Genomic DNA, 8,654 nt, shown 5'->3' with positions numbered 1-8,654 from the left:
GTCTTACCATTCCAGAGGAGTTGTTAAATAATTCCCAACCCTGGGATGCTCGTCTGCCCCCTTTGATACCCTTGGGCACATTATCCAATTGTGGTAAAAACTCTCTCAGGCCTGTTTTCATTTATTTTCAGTCTCATTTTGCACTGTAACTTGATTGTTATGAAGTCGTTGAGCTAACAACAGTATTATTCTGTTCTAATTTATATGCATTTCACATTATTGACATTTTAGCCTTATCCAGGTTAAGTCTCAAGGATGCCATCCTGGTGTTCCCTGCCAACATTACTTTTTGTCTCATTAATATGGGGCTAATCTTCAAGGAATAGATTTTGAAAAGTTATTTCTGCAGTTATGCTAATTTTTACCATGTCAGTGCTGTGTGATTTTAAGAAAATAGCATTTCAGCAGCAGGCTGGATTGGACAGCACACTGGATTGGACATCACTCTATGATGCCAAGGAAATAATTTGCTGCAGTGCCCTACCACATGCAGTCCTTGTTTTTCTTAGGATATCTCCCATGGACCTTCTGGCTGATTTTTCTCTTGTGAGATCTGATGTGATCGTCATATGTTGTGGTATGTAGGGCTCCAAGCCAAGAATATCCAATATTTTTGAAATATGTTTATTACTGTTCAAAATAGGCATTTTTCCCATTATTTTATAAGATTCTGCCACTTCTCTAATATGCTAAATTTATCCCTGCTTTGGCATCCATACTCCTTGGTGTTATTTTGATGTGTACTTTGTATATATATCTTATATATAGCTCTGTGTGTGTGATTTATATAAAGCCTGTCTTCCTGTGCTGTCACAAGGAAATCATTCTTGCTATTGTGGTGGGATCTTGGGTTGGATATGTCGGGTCCAACCAGTACCAGTTTGCTTCCCTTGATCCCCAAGCAAGACTGTTGCTCCCCCCGGGCAAGAGAAGACACGAACTATCCAGCTCCATTTTAGTTGACTGTAGATGAGGGATGTGTGGGCTTTGGAGCTGCTAGGTAGAAGTGTCCAGATCTCTTGAGTTACACATGTTCGTCAGCTGCGTGTGTGCAAATGAGCATGAGTCCACAAACGTTGCCTAAGTGTATATGGGGAAAATGGCTCTTGGTCTAAGAACACTGTGGCTTGTCACCAAGAGGTTTGTGGCTAATCAGCACTGGTGGTTCTTCATCCTCTCTGCTGGGGTTATTACTGGTGGTGGAGTCAAAAAACCTAGTTGACTGCAAAGCACGAGACCTTACAGTGTGATAGAGGCCAGAAAAGTGTTAAACTGTTGAGCCTGAGTTTGGTACTAAATGTCACCATCAGTCAGTGAGAGCTCTGAAGGTGGAAAAGTTTCATAGTGTGAAGTTACTGAAGGAGGGAAGACACTCAACATAATTAGCTTAATATTCATTCACTCAAGCCATAGGAAGTTTAGGGTGGGTTGGTGAGTGTATGGACTTGAGTGAGCCTCCAGAATTTGGGTTTGGGTCATACCAGCCAAAGGGGGATTTTCCAAGATTGGCTCTTACGTTCTCCAAGCAAAGCAGACTGAATGCTGTTGTACCTGACTCTGCAGGAAAGCTGACACAGTGGCAACAGCACTCAAAATTACGTATTATTCCCTTCACAGCCAAAGCTAGAACAAGAAAAATATCTTGTGTCAACCTGGTCTTTGAAATACAAATGAGTAAGCTCAAGCTCACTTGTAAATGTCACGATGTGCCTTGTGCTCTCGCTTCCTAATGTGATTGCTTTGCTTTCCCGGTTAACATGTTTTCAGGCTCTTGCTTCAAGTGATGCTTTGACAACAGGGAAAGGAGAAGAGAGTCACTGTGCTTTGTGTTGAGCCCTACAGGGCTGTTTCCCCAGTGAGGAGTCTCACTGACCCTAGGCTGACTTGAAACCATCAGCACAGGCGCTGTGCTCTCGTGAAAGCCCAGCTAGTGGCAGAAGCACCTGCAGCCTTACGTTCTTCTGTTGTCAGACTTGAGAGAACGATGCACAAAGGGGCAGGGTGCAACTCTTCAGCTTGGCAGCCTGGGATTTTTCTGTGTGCTCCAAGTCTTTCTTAGGGTGTTTTTGTTTCCATCTGTCAGGTAGTCTGTGCTTACTTGCTGAAACCCATTCATCCTGTTGTAAGGGTGTACTGGACCACCAGCAAGCGGCTGAGCCCAGCCAGATGGGCAAGGCTGCTGCAAGCTTGGGGAAGTGGAGAGACAGGCATTGATCTCTTCTCTGTGGTGACCAGTGGTAGGACTCTAGGGAATTGCATGAAGCTGTGTCAGGGGAGATTTAGGTTGGATAGTAGGAAAAGGTTCTTAACCTAGAGCATGGTTGGGCACTGGAACAGACTCCTCAGGGAAGAGGTCACAGCATCAAGCCTGACACAGTTCAAGAAGTGTTTGGACAATGCTCTCAGGCACATGGAGTGATTCTCATATTTGTCCTGTGCAGGGTCAGGAATTGGATACAGTGATCCTTATGGGTCCAGTCCGACTCAGGATAGTCTATTCTATCTTTCTAAGGCAAAGCACTGCACTTTTGGAATTGCCTTTGGGGTCTTCTGTCTACTGCCTTTTGCAGGATGCACTTTTGGGGCTTTCACTAGTCTTCTTTGTGAACTTATTCCCCTCAAAACTGAATCACAAGGCACATAGAGAGCCAAGGCTGGAATAGGATATGTTGCCTCTGCAGAGAAGCCAGTTACGGAAACTGTGTTATTTTGAGTTATACCACGACGAGTGCCTGGGTTTGATGACATTTCTGTTCTGTCTGTGATTAACCTGATGGTGACGGTAAAACAAAAAATAACATTAGAAGCGAATAAAACCCTCAGAATTACATTTTGGATGCCAGAGGATGCTCATCCTCAAAATTTAATTGTTTTAAACTAATTTGATGATTAGTTCAAGCCAACTTTCAGACTCCTGTCTGAATAATGGACATTTCTGTGGAGTTAATCAGAAAGAACTGCAGTTTCTTTTACCATGAGGAAAAATAAATGTCAGACTGAGGACAATGCGTAACAGCAATGACTGGATTTGTTGACTTAGCCAGAAGTGCACAGCCAGTAAAAAATAAAATCATGTGGAAATACCTCACAGGCCTCTGAATCAGTGCTGAAAATTGCTCTGGAGCTTTACTTGCAGTTGGTGAATAAAGTTGTTGAGAGGAGTAGCAAGAGTGCAGCAGTGCAGGAGTTGCTCTCTGGGTTAAGATGGATCTGAGAAGTGCTCATCCTCCTCATCCCTCACTCTGCCCTTCTGCAGGGGCTGAATATTCCAGGCTGGACTTAACCCCATGCATTTTGCTTCTGTTATGAGAGAAAATGGAAGAAGCAGGTGGGCAAAAAGTAGAGTCCTGGACCAAATTTTTGACTGATGAGTTTTGCTAGGTCAGAGCTGTTTTCTGAGCAGGATAAAGCCTAGAGATTGCTCATCCATCCTAGCTTAGATGCAGCAGAGTTGCAGTTCAAATGCCCACAGTCAGTCCTGCGTGGTGGGTAAATGAAGTGACATGGCTGTGACAGAAGTACTTGGATGCCCTGGTGAAGAGTTTCTCAGGATCTCCCATCCAACCTTCATTATTGTGGTGTGTTGACCCTGACTGGATGCCAAAAGCCACTCTATCATTCCCCTTTGCAACTAGAGAGGGGAGAGAAAATAGTCACAAAAGGCTCATGAGTTGAGATAAGGGCAGGGAGAGATCACAAGCTGATTACTGTCTTGGGCAAAGCAGACTTGACTTGGGGAAGTTAATTGAATTTATTACCAATCAAAATCAGAACAGGATAATGAGAAGTAAAACAAATCTTAAAAACACCTTCCACCCACCCATCCCTCCTTCCCAGGCTCTACCTCCTTGCCCCTAGGCAGCACAGGGAGACAGAGAATGCGGGTTATGGTCAGTTCATCACAGGTTGTTTTTGCTGCTGCTCAGTGAGAGGAGTCCTTTCCCTGCTCCAACATGGAGTCCCTTCCATGAGAGATAGTTCTCCATGAACTTCTCCAGCATGAGTCCTTCCCACAGGCTACAGTTCTTCACAAACTGCTCCAAGGTGTGTTTGTTTCCATGGGGTGCAGTCCTTCAGGAACAGGTTGCTCACTTGTGGGTCTCCCACAAGGTCACAAGTCCTACCAGCAAACCTGCTCCAGCGTGGGCTTCTCTCTCCGTAGGTCCCTACCAGGAGCCTGCTCCAGCGTGGGCTTGCCATAGGGTCACAGCCTTCTTTTGGGCATCCACTGCTCCAGCATGGGTCTGATCCATGGGCTGCTGGTGGATCTCTGCAATCTGTTGACCTCTGTGGGCTACAGGGGCACAGCTGCCCTCACCACAATCTGCAGGCACCTGTAGCACTTCCTCCCCCTCCTTCTTCACTGACCTCCAGAGAGTGCATCGCTAATCCATCTATGTGGGTTTGGCACAATATTGGGATACTATATGGTGTGGAGGGGGCAGCTACAGTATATATTCTTTCTGGCTGGTTAATACCCTAGCTTGCAGTGAATGTCCCCCCCCTCCCTCTGTTTTCACCATTTTAGTTAAAAACATAAACAGCCTGATGATGTGTAAGAGGCTGCCGGGGCTGTTGCTCGTTGCCCACAGTGCTCAACCACGGAGGTTGCACTGGTATCCTGGTGCTCCAGCCCTGTGCCTGGGTTCCTTCCCATGCATGACTGTGATTTAAAAAAATGTGGTGGGAGACTTCCCAGACTGAAAAGGGCTTAGTCTGGGTGAGCTCAGCTTTTTTTACAACACTCCACTTACACGGGTTGATGTCTTTCCAAGAGCCTGAAGTCGGGATAAAGACCCACAGCTGGAGCATCTGCCAGAACTCCCTGGACAAAGTGCCAAGCCTGCTGCTCCCTGGGCAAGAGCCTACCAGGCAGCTTGCCTATAAACTGCTGGTATTTAGTGTGGTAAAACAGCAGTTTATAAAAAGTTTTAGTGGTGGCAGGGCTGTGCCAGTGTGCTTGGGTACATTCATGAAATAGTGTTGTTGTTTGAAGGAAGGTGCTGAAATAGTACCCGTGGTGCCCTACAAACAGCTGGTGTGACTGGTGAAGATTTACTGTCCCCTCCCTCCATTTCTCTTTCTGTTTCCTGCCCATCTCTTTTGATAATTTCGAGTCTTTGTGCTTTGTGTTTCTTTAACTTTTTGTTCACTTAAAAACTTCCAAGCTGTGCCATTAACTTCATTGAGTCTAAGTGCTTTTGCCTTTACTGTGTTCAGCAGTACCTGCTGGTTGGATCACTGCTGTTATTTCAGTTTTTCCTAAGTCTTCCCACAGGCTGCTTTTGATTTCAAAGATACATTTGTTGAAAGAAAGAAGATTTCCACAAAAAAGCGTATCACACTTCTGATGCTTTCAAGTGTGACTCCTGTTGAGCATCTGGCCTGTTTTACCTTGGTAGTTAAAAGCTGATTAAAGGGGCAGGAATCCTGATTTCAGCTATTTTTTATGGCACATGTGTGACTTTGTGTGTGTGCTACTTTTGCAGATGGACGTCCAGCAGAGTAGTTGGTGATGGGTGCAGGGACTTTGAGGCGTGCATGTGAGCCTGTAGCATTGCTGCCTGTCACAGTGCTGCTGGACTGAGCATCAAAGTGTCAGTGCCTTGGGGCGATCAGCAGCAGAGGGTGAGCGTTTGGGGAAGCTCTGCAGGGGAAATGTGTACTTCTTCATCTGGCTGAGACCCGTCCATTGAAACTGGGATTAAGTCCAAATTTCCCACTTGCTGCAGCTTCCCTCTCTGTGCAAGCTCTCCTCTCTTCTCCTCCCAGATTGCTTTCCATTTCCCAACCCTACAGCTGACACATCTGGGTGGGACCATCATGGGCATCTGTACAGCACATCAGCCTTGTACTACCATGCTGACTTTCCTCAGTGATAACCCAAGGGATTGGGATAGCGATGGCAGCACTTACCTGCTCTCAGGTGGCATTTCCTTCTCAGCACAATCCTTCTTTACAGGGTATGTTGCCCACTCTGCATGAGAAGGCCAACAGAGTCCTTTGAAGCCTGAGCATCACCTTATCCAGGTGGAACCCTTTTTGGACATGAATTTGCACATGAAGGTCAGTTGAGGTTAGGTCTGAAGCTTTTTCCAACTTGTGTTATGAAATTTGTGGAAGCTGCAGGGAGTCACAACTTGAAGACTACTGCTGTAGGCAGAGTCAACAAGGATTGAGTGGGTGGTGTGTGGAGACTGCCAGCACTGCCGATAGAGGCTTCTCTGGCCACGATATCACTCCAGTGGTGTATGTGATGAGTCACCTCCAGCATCCCCTGCCTTACACATTGGGGCTTGGTGCCTCTTTTTATGCTGCTGTGTGAAATGCTGGGGCCATGCTGGTGACAAAGTCTCCAGAGATGCCTCATGTGCATCATTTGGTTCAGAGAGGAGCTGTGTTTTTTTTGGTGAGCAGAGCTGTACGGTGTCACAACAGTGACCCCACTGAAATAATTTCCAAAGGAAATTCTGTTAAAAAATACGATAATAATAAATAATGAAAATCAAACATTGAAGTGTTTGGAGATCTTTCACCTGCCCCTGCCTGGTGATGAGCCTCTGGTGGTTTGCAGTGCCTACAGGAAAGGGAGCTGGGAAGAGAGTGAGTTTGGATGGGTTCAGGTCCAGAGAACACTGAGTTAAAAGAATTATCCTGGGGAAAGGTGATTGTAAAGCCAGTTGGTGAAAGAGCAAGAAGAGGGAGTGGATTAGGTGGGTGCATTGGTTCACAAAATGTTTTTTTCCTTAGATTGCAGATGCTTTGTACTATTAGCATCCAAATGGCTCCTGCTGGGCTTTGGAATCAGCATCTCCTTGAAAAGTGAAGAGCCAAAGAGGAGTTGGAAATACAGCATTTCTCTTATTTTATAGTTAATGAGTGTATGTATCCCCTAAGTCGAGTTAGCAGCGAGACTGTATGTGGCTTATTTTGGGAGCACTGTTTCTTTGAAACACAAGGCATTTATAATTTTTTATTTTTTTTTTCTGTTCTTTCTTAATACTCAACTTTGTTTATGCAGAAAACAAGAAAAAGTGACAGAACTGTAACCTAATTTAGTTCCCCAATGCTCCGGGTTATAAACCAACCGTCATGTCTCGTTCCTCTTCCATACAAGGAGGAACTGGGTACTGTGTTGTTTTCCACTCACATACCCTTCTCAGGTGCAGGTTTCATGGTAGTTTCAACTTGTGGCTGGCATGATCCAGCAGCATGGCTTTGATCCAGATCAGCCCTGGGCATTCAATTGCCTCTCCGTGGGATCGGGCTGAACTTACCACGTGAAGGTTATGATGGCTTGCTGTGTTTGGACTGGCTTCACGCAGCCCAGAGGAGGACAGATGATACTGGATGGAGTGCAAAATGGATGATACCTGATGTGACTTTACCTGGCACCATTTTTGAGTAGACAAGGATGGTTCAAGAGTCACCATGTCATGCCACTTCTCAGGGGTTCTGCAGTGGCAGCAGGGACTGCAGAGCCTGTGCCAGCATCCTGCTGAACTGTGGCCTCAGGTCTAGTGCCAGCAGCAAATGACATTATTATACAAAAATTATGCAGTATTTTTTTTTTTAATAAAGTGACTGACGCGATTTTATTGTGTCATTTACCAAGGTATTTCCACCCCAGCCCTGATCATTTATCCAAGGAATTGTTGCTGCGCACTGTCTGATTCACACACATGGTACTCATTTCATCTACCTTCCCCAGGCTCTGAAACATCCCCACGCTTCATACCCTTCCCATTTATCCATGTGTTTTAATTCTTGCTGTTCTTACACCTTTTTTTTTAGGATTCTACAATCCTTGCTCTGTTTTCTGATGGTTTGGAAACTTATTTGCTTTTGTTTTTACTGCTTGGCATTCTCCAAGTCTCTTGTTCTGCAGCGCTTCCTTCTGTGTTTGAAGCATCCTGTGCATACTCATAATATCTTCAAGTGAAGCCAAAGTAAAGAGAACCGCCAAAACTTGCTTAAAAAAACAAGAGATCTAGTGATTGTTTCAATCAGAAATCTTTCAGAGTCTGCTGTGTATGGATTCACATGATCCATGGGACAAAATCTTCAGGGAGACGCTGGGCCATGAGGTCCTGTGCGCTCAGGGTGATGTGTCCATCTTTCCTTCCTGCACAGTGCTGGTGTTCTCCCACTGCCACTTTCCCTGGCTGGTTTTCTCCCACTGTCCCTGGCTATGTAAGGGACACATGGTCCTGACTTGGGGTGGGCTTGACTGGGATGCATGGCACCACTGTGCCAGCTTTACAGTCAACATCTCACCTGGAATAAAGCCTGGTTGTACAGAGCAGGGTTTTGTGCAAATGCATGTTACTACTGATAGACAAATTTTGATGAATTTGGTTCAGGTAAAATTGACCTTAATGAATTATATATATTTAAAAAAAAAAAAATCCTTTTTTGGCGAAGATGAAGAGCTGTGTCATGGCTATGCTGCACATGGGGAGCAGCACTGGTGCCAGGAGGCAGCATCCCTAATTTGGACTGACAGAAAAGTGCCAGAGCCACGCCTCAAATCTGTCAGAGCCCTTTCTGGCAAACCACTTCAAAAAGGATGTTTCATTGTGGTTTAATGAACAGAAGAGAAAGCCCGGCATGGGGCACACAGAGGTTGCAAGGCAGGAGTTACCAGCTTTAGG

The 8,654-nt window shown here is 45.4% G+C and overlaps 1 long non-coding RNA gene across 1 annotated transcript; it reads left to right on the top strand.

Moving 5' to 3' along the window:
* The first annotated feature begins 507 nt into the window (after positions 1 to 507).
* On the top strand, positions 508 to 6,953 carry LOC116780980. The gene is made up of 3 exons (XR_004354733.1): positions 508 to 577; positions 5,963 to 6,066; positions 6,751 to 6,953. It is a non-coding gene; the product is annotated as an uncharacterized LOC116780980 (long non-coding RNA).
* The last annotated feature ends 1,701 nt before the right edge of the window (positions 6,954 to 8,654 follow it).

Source organism: Chiroxiphia lanceolata, chromosome 1, assembly GCF_009829145.1.
Source record: "Chiroxiphia lanceolata isolate bChiLan1 chromosome 1, bChiLan1.pri, whole genome shotgun sequence".
Taxonomy (NCBI): Eukaryota; Metazoa; Chordata; class Aves; order Passeriformes; family Pipridae; genus Chiroxiphia; species Chiroxiphia lanceolata.
This window is presented reverse-complemented; position numbering and strand designations above follow the sequence as displayed.